Here is a 13894-nt window from a genome sequence, read left to right as displayed (position 1 = left end):
AATATGTCAGGATATTCAAGGCATTGGCTTCCCTTTCCCACGTTTTCAGCACGGGACAAGGCGGCACACTGGAGCTTAGCACAGTCTCTGGCTTCTCTAAAACTTCAACATCATAGCCTTCTGTCCCAAAATCTCTTTGCCATTCAAAGTCTCTTTTTCAGAGTCCCTGATGCAACACAACAAACATCAAAGTTCTTTTCTTCTTAGGATTTTACATGTACAGATTCTTGGGTGATTTTCTGCTCACCCCGGGTCCCCCTCTGCTGGGCTCAGACCCACTTTAACACAAAACCTTCTCGGGTGATTTTTGCTTCACCCCGGGTCCCCCTCCGCCACGCTAAGGCCCACTTTAACACAAAGCTTTCAAATTGATCTCCCTCTGCCGGGCTCAGACCAACTTTATCTACTTTGCCACAAACTTTCTTTACTGTATCAACATCGAAGACTTTCGACTGTGCGCAGGATTTAGCTTGACCCGTTGCAGGCCCACTCCGATTCACAATTCAATACAACCCTTTCACTTTTCAGCTGAATACCTTACAGAGCCCTTTCATTGAGCACACACGCTGTGCCGGGCCACTCTGTCCAAGGTATTGTATCTTGCGTTCAATGTTCAATCACTCATCAGCAGTTCAACTTTACTTGCGTCTTTTATCACATGTATTTCAAACAATGTTTGTTCCAGCGCTCTCCATACAATGTTGCCGCTTGCAACCTTGGCTTTAACACAGAGCGGTCTTGTATCGGTCTCCCCAACCCACCGGCTGTGTTGGTTTCACTGACACTGCTTTCTTCTTGTAGCCAAGGACAGTACCACAGCGGCTGGCGATTCTCCCCGCCTTGAATTATTGACTTAGGAGGGCCCCAAGTATTTCCAACATACAATGTAGGATTCTTCAGCCTATTTTACTGGGCTTTTACGCTTTACAATCTCGAGGGCTCATTAAAGCAACGGTTCCTTGTCGAAAAGATCAAGGGAACTTCCTTTCTTGCAATCCTCTTCTGTTTTGCTGTCTTTCTTCTCTCATTAAACTGCCATCTTTGAACTGCTGTTTCCTCTTGTGTTTTGCCTTGCTCAGAGTGTGCTCTCATGCTCCATCTTTTAACCATGTGAGGAAGATGAATGGAAGTCAGGTGTGTGTGATTGTCAGTAATTGCCTGACCTTGCATGGCAATTGTATTGGGACAAGCCAGGTATACAGCTCAGGTGTTAGTCCTTTTTCTCTCATAGTGTGCTGTCCGTGAGAAAGTGTTTGTGCAGTACAGGGGGGCTGGTTAGAGTTCCTATATATCATACTTGGTAAGATGGGGTAATGGTGTTATAGGGAAGGGAATTACACGTCTCACCACCTGGTGTCCCACTCGTTGAAGACCCCTCACCGAGGTGATCCTCCCGCACTGGTCCTTCCCCAGGAACTGGATCCAAAAGCAATGGCGGTGTACTGGCCTCCTGGATGACAGATTCCCGGGGACTAGTGCGTGAGACACCTCCTGGTTTCTCACAGTGGCCATTGTGTTGCAGAGTGCCTTGGACGAAAGAGGGGATGAAGAGACTGTGGAAGGGTTGGCTAGTTCACTGCAGATTTTAAAGAGTTCAGCCGTGTCCTTGGATGCACCCCATACCCATGACTGATATGTGGACCCTTTTCTTGGCATAGATGAAGAGTCTGTCTTGCCCTTTGAGTAGGCAGCAGGCCAGTTTGTCAAAGGTTGAGCCTGAAGTTTGCCACTTCCGTTCCACAGCTCTGCACTTCCGTTTCAGGGCTGCAAGTTCAGAGTTGTACCAGGTGTTACATTTGGGGGCGGGTTTCAGGCAGATCCTCATGACTGGTGCAAGAATGTCAATGGTGCTGGTAATGTCCAAATGGAGGTTGCTGAGAGCAGAGTCGGTGGTAGATTCTGGGGGTGGAGGAGAGGTGGGGATGAAGGTGGATGCGAAGGCAGCAGCTGACACTCGTTTTTTACCGGATGGATGTTCGTGAATGAGGTCAGCAGGGCTTTGGAGGGGAGGTCAAAGTGCTGAGGGAACCAAGGTGCGAGGAGAGTATGGTCTGACCACGAGAGTGAAGTGATCAGAGGGTGGGGAGAGAGAGGGCAGAATGGATAGGAGCACCCAGAGTGTGTCCAGTCGAGTGGGTTGGGCCAGAAGGGAGAATGGTGAGGGATAGTGATGTTACAGAAATCAAGGAAGAGAGTGGATGCTGTGACAGGGGAGTCCAATTGGATGTTGAAATCGCCCATGAGGAGGAGATTAGAGGTGGTTGAGAGTAGGGAGAAAAAGAAATCAGCCCATTCAGAGAGGAACAGGGTGGTAGCACCAGGAGGCCTGTAGATGGTAGCAATGTTCAGAGGGGGGAGGGATAGATGACCAGCTTGCAGACCAGGCTCTCAAAGGAAAAATAGTGCTGGGTGGGTATGACGGAAGAAGGAACCCACACAGGGAAGATTAAGGTAAACCCACTGCCGGCACGGTGAGGTTGTGGCTTGGAGAAGATCTTGAAGCCATCAGAGAGAAGGGAGTCAAAAGCAGTGACTGAGCTGGCATTGAACCATGTCTCGGTAAAAGCGAGAATGTCGAGGTCAGTGTCTTCAACAAGGAGGCGGATGTCGGCAGAGTGTTTGTTAGCTGGGTGGGCGTTAAGAGTAGCCAGGTGATGGAGCTCTCTGCCTTTGAAGGTTTCCTGAGGTGGAGTACAGGGACGTGGTACAACAGTCAGAGGGAGAGGGACAGAGAGAGTGGTAGGGGGAGAGGCGGGTGAGGCGGGTGAGGAAGGAAGTTAATGAGGGGCGGCGGGTGGCGGTCAAAGAGGAGGCTGTTGAATTGAGGACCCGGAACCAAGATAGTGGATGCGTGGTAGACATTATTGATGCAGAGTGATGATGAGAAGCCGGCCAAGAGGACTTCCCACTTGATGCCACCATTAACGGGAGAGGATGTGAAAGGGAGGCGAGTGGAGAGGAGATGAGGAGTCCATAGATCTGGAGAAGGGACAGAGAAGAGGATATCAGTGAAGACCTGTCTGTAAGTTGTGCTGACGTAGGTTTCTGCGATGGGTAGGCCAGGGTTTGTGAACAGGATGTCTTTTTTTGTCGTTTTTCCTTCCAGACTTCGCGAGAGAGGGAGGGTGGGTGATAGTGTAGCAGTTAGAGAAGATGTGAGAGATGGTGAGAGCCATAGGGGTTAGTTGAGGAATGAAAGAAGAGTGACTGCACAGCTTTACCAACGAGCGCCAGAACCACAGTAAACCTGCAACATCGACCCACGGATACCTCACTGGAATGAGAGCCAGGCATAGCTATCGCGGTAGAGTTTCAGGTGATCATTAACTCCCGGATATTGATTATATGCTGGCCCGTTTATTTCATGCACATAATGGTGGCATTGTAGTAGTGTGTGCAGGCTTCCCATACTAACTCTGGTGGAATGCCCCCACTTCACTATGGCCGATGGACTTTCTAAGCACACACATTCAATTTATCCCTGCAGCATAATACACCATCAGATTCAAAGAGGATTGAAAATGAAAGCCACTGCACATGTACTCACCAATCAAAATGGTTTGGGCCTATGCTTTTTTTTAACAGGCTTCTAGGAAATCTTCAGCTATCTTCATCTCGCAAAATTTCACTAAGTAATGTCTTTGTACGCAGACCAAAACTTGATCACTGTACCAAATATTGGCTTTGACCAACTTATTAACTAATTCACAAAGAATGTGCTGGTAGTAACTCTAACTTACTCTTGATGTGTTCCTTAAGAGACAATTAGAGGTAAGCAGAAATCACTCTAACTTACCTGTAACTTACTCCTGGAAAGGGAAGAGTAAGTCAGTTACTCTGAGTATCTAATAGGTGGGCGTTGTTAATCAGCCCATAGATCTCATACTGCAGGGGGGTCTGCAACCTTTGGCTCTCCAGATGTCTCTGACTACAATTCCCATGATACCTGGCTATCGACTCTGCTGGTTAGGGGTGATGGGAGTTGTAGTCCAAAACATCCGGAGAGCCAAAGGTTGCAGACCCTAACTGCCCCAGAATATGGGAAACGGTACAATGAAAGCGAGTGTGCAGCTGTTTATGGGTTTCACATGTTTTGAAAAGAAAACAAGGCGACAGAAACGTGCAACGGTATGGATACTGGTGCAACTCGGGCTTCTAGGGTCCACCAGGAGACAGTTTCCAGTTTGCCAGCACACCACTTTATTAATATGTCTAATCATGGGGTCCTTTGGCGGAAATTATATAATTACTCGCTGCAAGACATGCCTGTGCATGGCGCCTACTTTTTTCTATTATAACACATGACAAAATGGTGTCATCTCAGGGTGTGTTGCCACTGACCAACCTGTCAGGTTACAGGTGAAAGGCACCTGTGAATTACAAGGACACGCTGTACCACAACCACGTGTCACACTGTTCGCAAAGGGTATGTTAGGAAAAGAATTAAACTCTCTGAATATATGGAATACCATGCAATCTGCACACAACCCCCCATCAATAACCCCAGTCTAGGCTGGGCAAGATTAAGCACATGGCTCTTACACAACAGCCATAAAGTCCCTCGCGATGAATAGAAACCTGAACATGCACACACACCGGATCATGCATGTAAAGCCACATGTACAAATACTGCACAATACATGTTGGACAGGGGATTGCAATTGTAACGGTTGGAAATGCAGAGTTTTATATTATTGAGAATATACAATAATCAATGTACAGTGTAAAATGACTTTGAATATACAAAGCAATATATCGAAATGGTACAGAAAATAAAGAAACAGAAACATCAACATACTGAAAAACAATGACATTCCCGTACTGCTCTTTCATGGCTGGGCTGTGTTGTGTGCGCGTGAGTGTGTGTGTTTGTGTCCGTGCAAGCGTGTGCGCGTGTCTGTATCTGTGTGCGTCCACGTGTGTGCATATATGTTTGAACATGTGTATACGTGTTTGCGTATGTGTGGCTGTGTGTGCATGTGTGTGCATTCATGCATGTGTGTGTGTGTGTGTGTGTACAGTTGTACACGTGGGTGTGTGGCTGTGTGTGTCTGCATGCATGCGTGTGTTCGTGTGTGTGTGTGTGTGTTATAGGCATTCAGAATATGCTCGGGTGTTACTAACACAACACCCAACCTATGTCAGCGTCATCCTGCGACGTGCATGTGCTCCTCCATTGGTGAACTGTTGCAACCGCATTTTCTATCTCAGCATGAAGAGTGCTGGCCTGCACGTGCTAAACCTCGGCTCGTCCACCCGGGGACTAGTAGCATCATCCAGTTGGAATTTCACAAAGACCAACGAGGCAAGTACTAGCGACTGAACATCGTTGTGCGTGAAGTGCTCGTCTACCTGCGCATTGTGGTATCTTGAAAATCGGGCTGGCTGATTCTCTTCAATAGGTGGACGAGCCTGGCAGTGTTCTGCACCTAGACAGGGGCTCCATTGAGGTGGTCACGTGGCTAGTATTTGACTGAGGAAATGCAAGGCCCGAGTATTCTGCCCTGAGCAAACTGGGGGTGGTCGGGTAACATCGCCTGGTATTGCGTCGCTCTAGTGTTCTTCTTTGCCAACCATGGGACCTGTTGGAAACCTTCGAATGCCTAGAGTGATAAGCCACGAACATACCACAGGGCCTTTCCCTGCACGTCTGCCCTCTGCGCCAGGCGGGCAAAGACACGCGGTAGGCCCCATTACACTCAGAGTGGGATTCCAATAGTAAATGGATGCAAGACACAAGGCCCGCGCGTTTTACTAAGCCCGCCAATAGGCTCTGCCGCTCTTCTGGTTCTTACTACATCAATATTGCCAAGAAGCCACCCACCACCTGCTGAACCCCACGGCTGAGGGATGCTTCACGGCCGGTGTGTGGCGGCCAAAAGGGGCGGGCGTGAATATCAACCAGGACTGAGGGCAAATGACAAATGAGGAGAGCCGGCGAGTCTGCGCGGATAGCAGAGGTCAAATGTCACGGCGCCCCGCGAAGTTGACGAGTAAACCAAGAGTACAGGGCCATCATGCTCGAGAACAAGGAATCCCAAACGCTCAGCTTCCCAAACCAAGTACTTCCAGTGGTACTGCTAATAACACTAGTGCTAACACTAATGACACTACTAATGACACTACTACTGCCACTACTAATGACACTACCTATGACACTACTAATGACACTACTATTGACACTACCATTGACACTACTACCGCCACTACTGACACTACTAATGACACTACGTCTACCACTACTAAGTCTACCACTACTAATAGTAATAGTGATAATTACGCTATTTGCAACGTAACAAAGAAAATAGTAAGACACTGGTGACCCGCCCCCCCCCTCGACCACCCCTCCTCCTCTCTCCCCAGAATCACATCTGCGCCTCGTGCCTGCTGCCCCTCTGATAGCCCCACTGGCAACTGTTTCTGCTGGAGTGGCCGGCGGGCACCGTGACTGCTTCCCACTGCTTTGATGGGAGGGTCCCTTCTACAGAGCGCCCCCTCCCACCCCAACGTCCCAGCAGGTGGCACGGGACTTACGTATGATGCACCCTCGGGCCGGCGAAGGAGGGCGGGCACGGCGCGCGCGATCTAGTGCCTAGGTGTCTCGGCGCCCTGCAGCCTGCAGGTAAGGGGCGCCTCTGTTTCCAGCTGTTCCCCAGTGGCTGTCCCCTGCACCCCCACACTGCTGCGTCGGCCTCTTACCTGACTCGATGCCCTGGCCTCCCCCTGCCCCCGGGCTCTCAGCCCCCCTGACTTCCGGGGCTTTGCGTTTCTTCGACATGTGTGCTGCTTGGGGGTGTCCTTCTGTCCGGTGCTCCTGGAAAGAGCGTCGAGGGAGAGCGGACAGGATCGCCGCTGTAACCGGCGAGCGAGCGCCGCGACTTTGGAGTGACTGCAGGGCGAACAAGTAGCGGCGGCAGGGACTCGAGGGGGGGAATCCTGGAAAATCACAATTCCATCACTTGCTTTCGGCGTCTGCCAGGTCTTTTTTTCCGTCTCCGTGTGCTCCGCCTCTTCACCTCACAGCCAAAATGTGTTACACCGGGGAGCCCCGTGAGGTAAAATTCACCGAAAGCAGTAAGTTGGAGGGAGGGTTTTCAGGGAGAGTGAGGAAAGTAGTGGCAGAGAGAGAGAGAGCTGGGAGTGGAGAGCAGGTGTAGTGACCCATAGAGGGGAGGGAGTACAATGAGTAGGGAATTGAAAAGGTGAGTGGGGGCTGGGGGTGAAGAATTTAGCGGTGGCTGCGATAGGGTAGACGTGGGGGACTTCGTGAGATAGTGGATGAGTGGGTGTGTGTGAGAGAGACATATAGAGAGAAAAAGTGGCCGAAGAGATAAGGAAGGGGGAAGTGGGGGGAAGGAGAGAGAGGGTACATGTCTGATGGAGGGGGAGGGGCTGAATGGAGAGTTAGTCTGAGGTGGGAGAGAGGTGTAAGGGAGGGGAATATTGAGAGAGTCGGAGAAGAGGGGGGTGTGGAAAGAGAGAAGGGGATTGGAGTTGGAAAATGTTGACCTTGTAGAGGGAGGGGGCGTGGAGAATGGGGGTAAGGGAGTAGTGCAAGTGAAGGGAGATGGATGTGCGAGATGGAATGGGTAAAAGTGGGGAGGGTAGCTTGGGGAGTGGAGATTTGATAGGATCACAGCGACAAAGAAAAGGTGAGCTAGGACCGTGTAAGAGGGTGCTACTGTATATCCTTCCTTCTGATTTACGTTTCGCGGCCAGCAGAGGCGCAAGAGAGCCAGGTCCAGGCCACCTGGGGTGCTCTGCCCAGTCTCCGGTTCCTGTCACATACTGGACCGTGAAGTTCTCCAGCAGTAACACATGGCCTCAGACAGGCTGGCTGAAGATGGGGGGGGGGGCCATTTCAACATGATGGCTGGGGGCACACCCGTGCTTAGAGTGGAAAGCAGTCTGGAGCACCCCATGGGGGTCATACATTATAATGAAGATTTAAAAAAAAGGTTGACAGCCAACAATTATCTCGAGAAAGCCAGCCGGCAAGGAGCAGGACACTGGATTTCTGCTGAATAGCCACGAGTCCTTCTTTGTACGCAAGTGGCTGGCGTGGAGGAATCCGTTTTGGAAGGCAACGAGGTAATAACACTTCTGTTTTCCCCCATGGAAGTGACAGCCCAATGGCTCCAGACAAATCAGCTTGCAAGGTGAATGTTGCAAAGCCCACACTGTAAACCCCAGAACATAAGTCATATATGAAGGATTATTATTGCTGTGTTATTAGACTGACTGTCAATATGGGGAGTTGCTGGGGGCCCACCTGGGCCCCCTTTCATTTGAAAAATGTGAAAGGTCCTGACGCTGTCCCTGACCTCAGAGGTGTCATAAGCCTGGGTCCCCAAACCGGTGGACCAGTCGAAGTCACGGACCTCAGTGAGTGAGGGGGTGGGGGGGGGGGTGACGATCAGAATCACACACAAAAGTCGAGGACTCGGAGGAGATTGACTGCAACCCAGCAACCAGGGCACATTTCCGCATTTACTACAGGCTGGAAAGCACAGTCGAGCGACCCTGTCGGAAGGAGCGATTATGATAGCTAGCACCAGGGCAAGGACCACCACCCCCAGGAGACCGTAAACCCATCACTCGCAGCAAAGGCGCAGAAGTTCAAGGCGTGCAGGGCAACGGTGCGGTGCAGCTCCCATGCGCGCACTGCCGCCACTGTAAGACCAACGTTTCAGATAGACACACATCACACACACTCACCATTGACAGGGGAGAGGATGGGACGCACGGGTCCTCAGCGGGGATTCCGCCAGCATCGCGGCCGTCAAAAGGGTCCCCGGCTCCCGGCCTGCAGCAGCGTTGCGTGTGTTGAGTGCATGTGTCCGCGTGGGCTTTATGAGTGTAAGTGTGTGTACTTGTGTTGCCTTGTTTGCGCGTGTCTTGTATTCGGGTATCTGTGTGCGTGTTGTGTTACGGCATGTGGGTTTCTGTATGTTTTATATATGTTGTGTATGCAAACACCCGTGTGCGTGTGTGAGGCTTGCAGCTATGTGTGTGTGTTGTGTAATATGCGCGGCTGCTGTATATTATTTGGGGTTTTATCCTGTTCATATCTATTTGTCGTGTTTGTTGTGCACGCCTGTGTGTTGTTTCTGTGTGTATCTGGTGTCTGCATGTGCCTTTGTGCATGTGGGCTGTGTGTGATGCGTGCCTTCATATGTGGTTTGTGTTGTCTGTGTACAAGTGTGAGTTTGTGTGTGTGTGTGTGTATTATGTGCTCTCATTGCAAGCAGGAGTCTGTATTCGTCTGTCTTATTATTGAGTGTCCATGTGCGTTTATGTGTAGGCGTGTGTGTCTGTGTAGGGGGCTGTGTATGTACTGTTAATATGTGCGTATCCCGCATGTGTGGTGTGTGTATGTGCAAGGGATGTGTCTGCTGACTGGAAGTTGAGGAGTTTTCATTCTAGGAGGGGGGGGCGTGATTGCATGGGCACCTCTCACATCCAACAGGAGGCTCTGACGTCAATGACTTCTCTGCTCCGGCAGCGCGCAGATTCATTGCGGCGATAAAAGGGGAAGGAGGGGGGCGCAGACGTAGACTCAGAGCCCGCACACAGACTGGAGAGCCCTTTTATTAATAAACCTGGAGGCAGAACACACGGTGTACACACCGAGGGGCTCCGAGACAAAGCTGTCGAGGAGCCAGCCGGGTGTCTAAGGTGTGAAGCAGGTTCTGAGGCACAGCGGCGCGCACCCCTCACCACAACAGTGACCTTAAACTCCCAGCGGCCCCCCCGCAGCTGAGGAAACACGCTGCCCTGCATTCTGCCGGGCTAGCGAGAGCGGGCAGCCAATCAGGGAGGACCTTCTGCTGGCGGCGTGCGTGCTCCCTCTCACCGGACGTCACAAGTTTGGTGGAAGCTCAAGAGCGCCTGGCTCGTGGCAGCGTCCCAGTGACGTTGTTTCCCTGATTAAATGTTAATCTGTGATGACGACCTGTCGGAGAGCCTTCTTTGGCAACCGCAGTAAAGAGCAGAGACGAGAGAGGCAGGTCGACTCAATGGAGCGCTTTTACCCGCACGCTCTCGGAGTATTGGGAAATTCAGTGCCACTGGCAAAGGTCCTGTTCCCTGGCAGAGGCTGCTGGCATATCTGCTCGCCGCAGGACTGGTAGGTGCCTTTTAAAACAGGCCTTACTTACTGTACATTGTGTACTTCAACCAATTCACCCACAACCCTCCCTCCTCCCCCGCCCCCAGAACACTTGAAACAAATACCCACGAGTCGACAACGCCTTGATTTTTAGGGGACAGAACGAGAGCTTAGGGTCAAAATACTGGTGCCCACTTTCTGGGTTGAAAGCTTTTTCTGAGCTGCATTTCATATGGGGCTACACTGTGCTCCTACCACAAAACAACCCGCTTGGCTTCAACCAACCATCATTTAACCAACTGTGTCCCCGGCATTCAGAAAATCTCTCCCCAGAGGTGTTCTTTCTACCTCACCCGCACTTTTCCCTTTTTTTAACACTCCCCCCAACCACCCTGACACACAGGGCCTCATTACACGGTAGGCGGTGAGCCAATACCGGCACCGCCTTGGCGGAAAGGGGATTTACCGCCCCATTCCAAGGTTGGAGGAGCGGTAAATCCCCCTTCCACCATTGCCCTTCCCCATTCCCATTTCTGCCCCATAGGGCTCTATGGGAATGGGGAAGGCACTAATTACGGCACCGCAATTTTGCAAAAAGCAGGCGTTAAATCCCCCAACCCGCAAAGGGACCTCGTAGTAAGGCGGTAAGGATTTACCGGTACCGGTATTTTACCGGTACCGCGGTAAATCCTTACCGCCATCCGTGTAATGAGGCCCATAGTGTTCCCTCATTTGCTATTGAGACGTAACCAGTCTCTTTACTCGCTAAATTCTTGTAAGTCCTGGCCCCAGGCCAAATCCTGTGTTCCCTTCCATTAACTCTCTACACTGAACCAATTCCTCCCTTCCCTCCCGCTCTACCGTGTACCATTCCCCTTTCCCATTACGCCCCCCACTCTCACAGCCCTCGGTCCAAATATAAGCATTCCTGCCCGGCCCTTTCTTCTCCCCGTCCATAGCATCCTTTCCAACCTCCCTTGAGGACAAATGACAAAATGAGACCATAAAAAAAAAGAAATCCCCCACTTTACAGCACTCGCTCCTCCTCCCTGGCTGTACCACACACTCCTTGCCATAAACCCCTATACACCCCTGCCCATGACACTTCAATCCACTGCTTCTTCTCCCTACTCATATGCCCCACTGATGGAACTCCCCCTCTTGCCATAAACCCCTATACACCCCTGCCCATGACACTTCAATCCACTGCTCCTTCTCCCTACTCATATGTCCCGCTGATGGAACTCCCCACCTTGAGGAGGGTGACCCCATCCACTGCCCTGTTTTCCCCCCAGTGCCAAAACTTTCCATAAACCCCCCTGAAAAAATCCCTGCTGTCCTTTTCCTCCCACCCCTGACTGAAATTATAACCAGCACCTCACTGTGACCTACTTGTCATTCTATCTACCGTACCGGGCACACCGCTGCCCCTCACTTTCTCCCAGATTTATCCTACTCATTTATCGCATACCTACTACCTTTTTACAAAATGACCACCGCCCCCACACCTCCTTTCCCTGTCTTATCATCTTTCTTACTTCCTACATAAGCCCCAGAAACTCTGGGAAGCGTATGCCTCAACCTTTCCCACACAAGGCCATGAACCAACCTAGGCTGTGTGGGCCGAAACCTGATGTCCCCACCTTCTTAAATAAACCCCCATTTGCTGTGTCCCTCCCATCCTTCATCCTTCCATCCTCTTTTCTCCCCAACTTGCCGCTTGGCCCCAAGGACCCCTGAACCCGATATCGTGTCCGGACATTCCAATATTGCCCTCTTGCCAGTACCCTAGATATACCGTCTTAGACCGCTGAGCATACCACCCATAATTCCCTCCTCCTTCATATTCCCCACCTAACTATGCAGATACCCTCTTCTTCCTAACACTCCACTTGTTCTCCTTCCTCCGGGCCAACCTATCCCCTGCACTCTAATGACGCCAGACTCGTTATGCCCTGACCCCAGTGACCCCCATAGATGTTTCTTGTAAATATTGGTATTCACATGAAATAAGAGCAAGGAAGTAAAATGGTGACAAGGGAATGAACAGGTTTGACCACGCCACCAACAACACCAGGTGTACTGTCACAAACAGTATGCTATACCCACCATGACCGACCCAGGTTATCGTGACCCTACGCGACCCCCACCATATGACCAAAGTTATTGTGACTGCCCTCCATAATTAGTATGTTCCTGTTAACTAGCCCTCTGCGCCAACCATATGTAACTTACACTGAGACAAAAACACATGACAAGGTCTCGTGAAAAACGTTTGATTGCACTGAGATAACACAACATATACTCTTACAGTTTATCTATTATCACAAATTAGAACATTTCCAACAAAACTGTATTGTTTGCCACTGCACTGTTATCAATTTGATCCCATTCCTTTCCAGTTGTTTTGGATTTGGGACCAGCACATTCAACCCAGCTCCTGGAAAATGTACCACTCAATGTGTTCCTCCACTGCTACTTCCTTGGCCACCTTCAACCCCCATCATGCTAGTATCACCCCACACACCCTTTGCCATGCACCGCCAGAACACTGCATACCAATGCACCCGGGGCCGTCTGCGCATCCTCTGTCCATGCACTGAATGTGCACTCCTTGCCCCTCGTGTAGTACCTCCACATCCCTCCTGCTTTTCCTATGCCACCCCCATTCTCACCCTTGTGATAATGCAGCCCTCGCTGCTCCCGCAATGCACCAGGGGACGTCCGCACACCACCTGTCCATGCACTTAAATTCACCCACTCACTACCTCATGTAGCACCTCAGCATCCCTCAATATTTGCCCAATATTAATCACAGTTGATCATAAACTATCCAAGCACTTCACCCTAGCCATGCACTGTTATCCTTTTCCCATTCATTTCTGTTCTGTTTGTGTTCGGGCCAGCATGATCAAAAGAGTGAGCCCAATAAACAACTCAACAGTTTGTCCAAGTCCCATCACCCCAGATCCAATAATCCAATAATAAAAAACGTACGCGACCCCCACCATATGACCAAAGTTATTGTGACTGCCCTCCATAATTAGTATGTTCCTGTTAACTAGCCCTCTGCGCCAACCATATGTAACTTACACTGAGACAAAAACACATGACAAGGTCTCGTGAAAAACGTTTGATTGCACTGAGATAACACAACATATACTCTTACAGTTTATCTATTATCACAAATTAGAACATTTCCAACAAAACTGTATTGTTTGCCATCAGGTAACAAAAGCTTCCTTGTGTATTCAACAATCCAACATCATGTTTCTACAATACATCATTACACATGAATATAATGTATTTTGTGAAACAGCCAGCAGCCAACATGTGTTTCGACCAGTGGTCTTTCTTAAGGCTGACACTTCAGCTGTTATTGTAAAGAAATGTTAGATATCCAATATGCCTGTACTCGTTTGTAGAGGAGCAGCTACATACCTCAGCAGGAAATCCCGCCCCCTATCTCCTATATGTTGCAGCCCGGAGATCGTGCCATGTTTGACACCAGCAGTTGTGTTAATAACACAACGGATATTTGAATGAAGGTACCCACTAAGAAAACCGTATCGAATGTATCCCTGAAGAGATGACAATCTGAGGGAGGAACTCCCTAAAGGGATATGAAAGGGAGTGAAGCAAAAAGCTTGTAATGTCACACAAGATGAGCATGACACTCCTAAAAAAATGGCTGAAGAAGAATGCATGGATCTTACCGAAACTGATGACGAAGTTGAGCATCGAGTAAACTTTCCTGTGCGAGACGAAGATTGCACCTGTGCG

General features: G+C 50.1%; 1 long non-coding RNA gene across 2 annotated transcripts in view; it reads right to left on the bottom strand.

Annotated features, from left to right (window-relative positions):
- LOC138468491 (uncharacterized) overlaps positions 1-9379 on the bottom strand; it is a 547794-nt gene extending 538415 nt beyond the window's left edge. For both annotated transcript variants that reach the window (XR_011268277.1, XR_011268278.1), the window contains exon 1: positions 8719-9379. This is a non-coding gene — a long non-coding RNA (uncharacterized lncRNA). The remainder of the gene's footprint in view (positions 1-8718) is intronic.
- Positions 9380-13894: the final 4515 nt, after the last annotated feature.

This window comes from Ambystoma mexicanum, chromosome 4q (genome assembly GCF_040938575.1).
Source record: "Ambystoma mexicanum isolate Mex_15411 chromosome 4q, UKY_AmexF1_1, whole genome shotgun sequence".
Classification (NCBI taxonomy): Eukaryota; Metazoa; Chordata; class Amphibia; order Caudata; family Ambystomatidae; genus Ambystoma; species Ambystoma mexicanum.
The sequence above is the reverse complement of the archived record's forward strand: the minus strand, read 5'-3'. Positions and strand labels throughout refer to the sequence as shown.